The sequence below is a fragment of the Gorilla gorilla genome, chromosome 17, assembly GCF_029281585.2.
Source record: "Gorilla gorilla gorilla isolate KB3781 chromosome 17, NHGRI_mGorGor1-v2.1_pri, whole genome shotgun sequence".
In the NCBI taxonomy this organism is placed as follows: Eukaryota; Metazoa; Chordata; class Mammalia; order Primates; family Hominidae; genus Gorilla; species Gorilla gorilla.
The window spans coordinates 36,343,628-36,351,879 of NC_073241.2; the positions used below are offsets into that span (position 1 = coordinate 36,343,628).

General features: G+C 48.3%; 1 pseudogene; it reads left to right on the forward strand.

The window, feature by feature from the left end:
• Positions 1–4,791: 4,791 nt before the first annotated feature.
• On the forward strand, positions 4,792–5,161 carry LOC101145935 (large ribosomal subunit protein eL42-like; annotated as a pseudogene).
• The last annotated feature ends 3,091 nt before the right edge of the window (positions 5,162–8,252 follow it).

The window sequence follows — 8,252 nt, forward strand, 5'->3', positions numbered from 1 at the left end:
CCTAGTTGCAGAGGATGTAACAGAAAAGACTCTGCTCTGGAGACCCAGGTTCCTCTCAAGGTGGGGTCAGGGAGGAGAAGGAAAGAGAAAGCACCTTGTGGATAAAAAGGACTGGTCCTAAAGTGGAAAGTCGTAGAGCAGTGACTGTTCTGTGAATTGTTAAATTGCCAGCACCCAAACTTGTAGCGGATGTTGAGTGAGCCTGCAGTGCAGTGTGGCCATGAGCCGGTCTCTGTGCCTGGAGACTGTCATCACCTCCCTGAGTCCTCTGTGCTAGGAGACTAAAGGGGAGGCTCACGTGCGCGCCAGCAAAGAGGCGTGGGAACAGCTTCCAGCCTCAGGGACCAGGCATGGTCCAAGGCAAAGACAAGATGCCAGGGGCAGCAGCTCCCACACTCCGAGGCTGGCAGCAGCCACCGGACACTGGTTATGAGATTGTAGCAGCACCTGGGGGAAGGAGCTAAACTCCCACAGCATCACAGAAAGCAAACTCGAGTTATTTCATTTCTATGTCAAAGGGAACAGGAGGGAAATGCGGGGGACATGAACAAACCATGTCTGGTATGAGACAGCCTCCCAGGGTGACGCTGAGAGTGTCATTTCACCTCTCGGGGGTCTCAGTTTCCTTCTCTGCACGTGTGTTTAAACCCATGGACCTCTAGATGCCTTCTAGTTCTAAGAGCCTGGGATTTGCTGGAGGTTTTTGATTAAAAGAAATCACAATCGGTCCTGTGCATATGGATGGAAACAAAACTAAATGCTTTCCTTCTCCTTTTCCAGGGAGGCTCTAAAACCAAAAGGAATTGGCAGAATGGTCAGCCCCAAACTGGAGTTTCTAAACTCCAGTTTGTTTTTGTTTCTAAAGGTTTTGGAAACTTATTCTTTTTCCATTTAAATGATCACAAATAGCTATACTATCTCCCCGATGGAGACAGGCAGTGCAAGGGAAGCATCTTAGACGACTTGGCCAAGTATGAAAGGAGCATTCTGGCGTTCTGGGCTGTTGAAGTTTGGAAACCCTACTCTACACATATCTTCCAAGAGCACAAAGCACCCTCTCCCCAGCTGTAAACTACCGCAGCGCTGCCATGAAGTTAAGCCTGGTGGATTGCACGGGCATTCCTGTCGCAGAGCCATTCTGTTCCTGCGTAACCAGAGCCACTGCTCAGTGACACAGGGGCCCAGTCCCTGGGAAACCTGGGCCCTGCATAAGCACTAATCGGAGCCTGGGACCACAGCTGAGACCCCAAACACAGTGCTGGGGGGCCCAGGATGATGGCATCTGCCAGGTGGCAAACACATTGCCATCTCTGCAAACTCCTCTCTGAGCCAGCTTTTATGTACTGTGTGCATCTGTGCTGTCAAAGAAAATATTTCAACAAATTATGTTTAAAGACCTAATTGGCTTTTACTAATGATTCATGAGTTGGGTGGCACCCCATCTATGAAAGGGCCATTGATAGCTGGGCAGAAAATGTAGGCTTTATAGGCAGAAGAGGCTGAAGAAGCAAAAAGAGGGAACAAAAAGCAGATGGGTTGTTTCAGAGTCACTTTCCTTATAGAGTCACTGACTTAGGTTGACTGGGCCCCTTAGGACTGATTGCTCTGAATCTCCCAGTTTTTTGGGGGAAACAGGCCCATTTCTAGGCTCAATCTGGTTATATGGCACCTGGCACAAATGACTCCATTCTGGTTTCATCTGATCTGTTGTGGCCAGGTGCAGAAGCTCAGTCCAAACAATGGCCTCCACACATTGTATTTAATAGTGCAGAAATCTACCATTTGCCTCTCCAGATCCCCTGTCCAGCCTCTCCCTCCAGCTCTGTGGCCCAGGAGGCTGAGCACAAGGGATATATCAGTAACTTCCTTGCCCTGGCTTCTGGTTGGATTAAACCCAAGAGTCGAACAGGAGAGAGGGGAGACAGGGTATTCTCCCAGCTCTCCCCTGCAGGTCACCACAGGCTGGATACATGCCTCAGACCCAGGGCAGCTGAGAGGCATGGCTGTGTCCAGATTCTGTGCTCTGCGGTATGGCTTGCTCTACTCTGCTTACATCTTTGTAAATGACCCTTTTATTAAACTTGTCTCAAATAATCCAGTCTGAGTGAACCATCCATTGCAGGACATTGACTGTCTCTGTGTCTAACCAAAGCTCCAATCTGGAAGGGATGTGGGAATACTAGAAAAGTTCGGGAGGAGAAAACAATAAGTGATTATTGGGATGAAAATATAGAAGTCAGAAGAACTAAGGATTACTTGAAGCAGAGAAGGCAGAGAGAAAGTGCTTGCTATTGTGCAGACAGCAGGCACAGGCAAGGAGAGGCAGCCTTGGCCTTTTATCCCCTCAGAGCAGCTGCTGGGCAGGAAGGCAAGTCAGCCTTTCTGGGGACAGTTTCTTCATTGGTGAGGCAAGGAGGGCTATACAGAGATAGAAGATTTCCAGTGTAGCTTTCAGCTCTCCCCAGGCTCTGACATTGACTCCATGACCTGGTCTCACCCACTCTTTGTTTTATAGCTTCTCCAGCCCCAGTGGTGGTGATCTGCACACAGTGGGGCTAAGGCACAAACCCTATTTCATAAATAGCCACCACCCACCTCCCTAAATTAATAAACTAATAAACACAATTCTTAAAACAGCCTTCAGGTTTAGGTTGTGGCTGGTGTCCCCACCTCTCCTTCGATGAGTAACTTGCACTCTCAAAATCGCCCCCCGCTCTGCCCCTACCCAGCAGTCAGGGAACTCCTGCGATTACAAGACAACAATGAAACAACTAAAGCAGTCATCACCAAGCATTTATATGTGCTACGCACTGCCTTTACTCTCTCTGTCCACATTGACAAAGCACTTACCTACTTTTAATATACTCCTCTAGTTAAAAATTAAGTTCCTTTATATGGTATACAAGATATTTTTATGATCCAAATTGTGCTGGCTTAACTCCTGCCATGTCCTCAGCACTCCCCACCCTCTATCCTTGTATTTAGTTTAACAGTCTCCTGTGTAGCACTCACTATATGCCAGGTGTTGTTCTAAATGATTTACAAGTTAACTCATTTAAACAGCACTAACTAGTAATGTACTGGTTAGGATAGGGCAAACTAAGTTGCAGTAACAAACTGATCCTAAAGTATCAATAGCTTACCACACAAAGGTTTATTTTTCATGATGTGTGCAATGTGGATCCAAGAGGGCTCTGCTCCACATTGTCACCCAGGGACCCAGCCTGAGAGAAGCCCCCGTAGTTTTATCACATGAAACACATGGCCTCCAAGGTACCCACACAAGGAAAAACAAAAGTGACAGGTGAGACACACAGGCACTTCACCAGCTCAGCTTGGAGTTGACACTCCACACACAGTCCATTAAGGCCAGAACTAGTCACATGATCATTCGTAACCCAACTATAAGAAAAACTGAGAAATGTGGGTCGGGCGCGGTGGCTCACACCTGTAATCCCAGCACTTTGGGAGGCCGAGGAGGGTGGATCACGAGGTCAGGAGATCGAGACCATCCTGGCTAACATGGTGAAACCCCATCTCTACTAAAAATACAAAAAATTAGCCTGGCGTGGTGGCGGGCACCTATAGTCCCAGCTACTCGGGAGGCTGAGGCAGGAGAATGGCTTGAACCCGGGTGGTGGAGCTTGCAGTGAGCCGAGATCAAGGCACTGCACTCCAGCCTGGGCGACAGAGCGAGACTCCATCTCAAAGAAAAAAGAAAGAAAAACTGAGAAATTTGGAGGATCACATGTGATGTTTGGTGAGCACAGTGTCTCTGCCACAGCTAGGAGGTATTCATATTCTTTTAGTGAGAAGGAAACTAAAAAGCAAAGGCCTGGAAAGGTGAGGTAACTGGTTCAAAATCAGCTGCGGATCCAAAATCCACACCCGGGCAGTCTGGCTCCACAGTCCATATTGTGAACCACCATGACTGGCACGTCCTTTCCCTCACCCTTCCCCGTTCACTCTCCACTCCTAGATCCTGTCACACGCACTTTCATAATTGCTTTCCTGCACCTCCTGCGATCCTCTTCCCAACCATATCTGCTTAGCAAAATTCGATTTACCCCTCACAATGCAACTTAAACAACATAGGAAGACATCCTTACGCTCACCTAAAGGAGGAATGGGTACTTTTACATCAGAGTTCCCCAAATATTTTAGATAGACTTTGGATCTAGCCCTTATCACTTGTGTGGCACACTTACACCTATGTGGTCCTTCTTCCCAACTAGATACTGAACTCTTCTAGGTCAGAGGCTGTGTCATACACACCTGCATCCCCAGCACCTGCATGGTGCGAGGCACGTGGTACATACTCATCGAATGAGAGCTGAATAAGTGAGGAAATGAATGGATAAATCTTCATTATCCTTTATGCAATGCATGAGATTGGTGTGAGGATGAAAAGGCAAATGCATTTGGAAATTAACAGAGGGCTGACAGGAAGTCAGGAACAGGGGCCAAGTGCAGTGGCTCACACCTGTGATCTCAGCACTTTGAGAGGCCAAGGCGGCAGATCACCTGAGTTCAGGCGTTCAAGACCAGCCTGGGCAACATGGCAAAACCCTATCACTACAGAAAATACAGTAATTAGCTGGGCATGGTGGCACATCCATGTAGTCCCAGCTACTCGAGAGGCTGAGGCAGGAGGATTGCTGGAGCCTGAGAGGTCGACGCAGTAGTGAGCCAAGTTTGCACTGCTGCATTCCAGCCTGAGTGACACAGTGAGACTGTGTCTCAAAAAGCAAAAGAAGATACTTCCGTTTCCGGCACCTCTTCTTTCTTTCCGTGCTGATAGCGCTCACGCAAGCATGGTTAACGTCCCTAAAACCCACCGGACTTTCTGTAAGAAGTGTGGCAAGCACCAACCCCACAAAGTGACACAGTACAAGAAGGGCAAGGATTCTCTGTATGCCCAGGGAAAGCGGCGTTATGACAGGAAGCAGAGTGGCTACGGTGGGCAGACTAAGCCGATTTCCAGAAAAAGGCTAAAACTACAAAGAAGATTGTGCTAAGGCTTGAGTGCGTTGAGCCCAACTGCAGATCCAAGAGAATGCTGGCTATTAAAAGATGCAAGCATTTTGAACTGGGAGGAGATAAGAAGAGAAAGGGCCAAGTGATCCCATTCTAAGTGTCATCTTTTATTATGAAGACAATAAAATCTCAAGGAGAGTCTTACTGAGCACCAGCTCTGTGCCAATCATTACTGTGGGGCTTTTTGTGCAAGTGGAGGTGTTCTACAAATGGATTTCAAAATATTTCCTTGAAGACTGAAAAGTGGGCCCAAATGGGAAATGTAGACTGGAAATGTGCTTCCTTTGACTTTATGGGTGGGAGCTACATTTGAGTCCTTGGCTGGTCCTCTTTAGGCTGGGTGGCATGGCTTTAGTGAGCCCTGTCAGTCATGCTCATATGTCAAATACACTCTCCTAATTCACTGGGGTAGCTCAGATATTGGAGCAGTTACACAATTGTTTATATATCAGACTAAAATAAGATTGCCTCATACTTCCGTGAGAAAATATGCAATCAAGAGGCAGGCCCTCATCTCCCCTCCACCAGGCTATGGCCTCCCTACAGCTGTGCCTGCTGTCTCGCCATTCTGGCCAAGGTCACCCTCTCCTCTAGTGCTCAGGATCCGCCCCCTGCCTGCTCAGGAATGTGTGTCCATCTCCGCTGCACTGTGACCTGCTGACCGAGCCCACGCTTTCTGCTGGATACTGTCATCCACAAACAAGTTACCTACCCACTAGGTCTTTTCCAAAAAGACAGGCCCCACTCACTCCCTATCCACTCCCCCTCCACACCTTCTCACGTCAAAATACTCCCTATGCACTCCCCCTCCGCACCTTCTCACATCAAAACTTCTGAAAGCCCTCGCCGTGTCTTCATCTCACTTCTATGTAGAATAATTAAAAAGCCGAATCCTTAGGAAGAGAGGAGAAGGGTGGCTGCCAGGGCCCGGGGTGGGGTCCTGGGGCAATGCTGGTCAAAGGCCATGAAGTTTCAGGGGTACAGGAGGAGTAAGTTCTGCAGGCCCGAGGTACAGCATGGTGACTGTAGCTAATCATGTGTTGTATGCTTGAAATGTGCAAAGAGAAGGGCAGGAGATGGTGGCTCACGCCTGTAATCCCAGCACTTTGGGAGGCCGAGGCGAGTGGATTGCCTAAGCTCAGGAGTTCGAGATCAGCCTGGGCAACACAGTGAAACCCCATCTCTACTAAAATACAAAAACTTAGCCGGGCATGGCGGCGTGCGCCTGTAGTCCCAGCTACTTGAGAGGCTGAGGCAGGAGAATTGCTTGTACCTGGGAGGCAGAGGTTGCAGTGAGCCAAAATGGCGCCACTGCACGCCAGCCTGGGCAACAGAGGGAGAGCCCATCTCAAAAACAAAACAAAACAAAAAGAAAAAAAAAGGAAATGTGCAAAGAGAGCAGATCTGAAGTGTTCTCACCACACACACAGAAAGGCAACTGCAGGCAGATGGGTATGTTCAGTAGATTGGCTGCAGTCAGCAGTCCACTCTAAGTATACACACAAAACATCATATACACCTTAAATATATACAATATTTATTTAAAATTTAAATGTAAATGTTTCATAAGAGCTTGTCTATGCTTGCTCTCTCCTCTCCTCACTTCCCATTTCCTCCTCAAGCAGCTCCCACCAGGCACCCACCTCTACCACTGTCCCGTCTCCCCTCTGGCCCCTACAACCCGTGGAGAGGATCCTTTAAAGCCTGAATCAGGTCATGTCATCCTAGTCTTGACTCCTCATCGTTCTTACAGGAAAGTCTTAAGTGCTATCATGGCCTCTGTAGAGCCACTGAACTTCTCAGATCCTCATCTATAAATGGGGTCTGCAAGGTGACTTCACACATGTGCTGAGAAGATTAAATGTCAAGATATGTACAGCTCTGAGAACATTCATCATGGCTGGCACATAGGAAACCCACTGTGGATTCTTACCATTGCTTCCACTGCAGATTTCAGCAAAGACATTTGTGAGTTACCTTCCAACCCCAGCATTTTCTATGTCAGAATGGGGCAGTCCTGCAAACACAAAAGACAGATCCCTGGCCCTGTCTCTTCTTCCTGTCCCCTTCTGTTTCCCCATTGCATCTCCTTTCCCCTTGCTCTGCCTCCCAACCCTCCCCCACCCTCTCACTCTTTCTCTCTCTCTGCCTCTTTAGGTTTTCCATGAGAGGGACAAGCACTAGGGAGGAAGATGTATTTGTGAAAGTGACCGAGTTGTATACGATTGTGTGAGAAGAGAAAAAAGGGTGCATACAGAAGCCCTTTGAATGCTCCCTAAAATTCCCCTTTTCCATCGTATCTCTTGGGATGAGAGAGAGACTGGGCTGGTGACAGAATGGTGGCGCAGTTGTAACATGGTCATCAGAGTTCATCTACCAGCATCTCCACTTACAAGTTTGCTTTCCAATGATCACCAGCTGAATGGGTTTCCCTACAGCAAAGATATTTCTTTTAAAATACCACTATTTCAAGAGTGTTTGGACAGGGTTGTAACAAAAACCATAGGTATTGGTATATGGTTTTAGATTTCCCTAAGCACTGTTACAAACCTGGTCTGAATTCTCACAACAGCCTGCTTTACACCAGGCAATGGAGTCCTAGAGGCCTGGCACTCAGAACTCTGACCCCATGTCTTCTGGTTCTAAACCCTTTGTCATTTCTACTCTGCTCCTTCCAAGAGATTTTTGCCCCCTTTCCTCTAAAAATTGGAGAGAGATGAGCCCCCAAAATGGAAGAACTAAAATAGCAATAGCTACTCTCTTTGCAGGGCTTAGCCAAACCCCTAGGCAACCTTCCCCCTGCTGGAAGTCTCTCTCTGTCCCTCCCAATCAGAGTGGCCCAGGTCCCACCCAGGGGACTGGCCGAGGCTTGCCTCCTCCAGACAGTGTTCCCATCGTCTGCAGCCTGCCTGATGTCCCACTCCCCGGGGCTGGCCACCGGTTTTCCCAATCAGCTAATCAGATCCACAGATCTCTGACAAAGGGCCTCTGCTTCTGCAAGCACAAGGGCTAAGGACGAGTTGTCTCTACTTTTCCAGATAATACAGTAGCTTTCTGGAGGCAATGCCTTGCTTTTCTCTGTTATCTCAACTACATGACTCAGGAGGGGAAAGAGGCCTGTGGAACGCCGGGTTTCAGCTGCAGGGCATGTTGCGGAGGCACACACCTACTCAGAAACAGTCGAAGTCTGGGATGATCCTGGATCCATGAGTTCC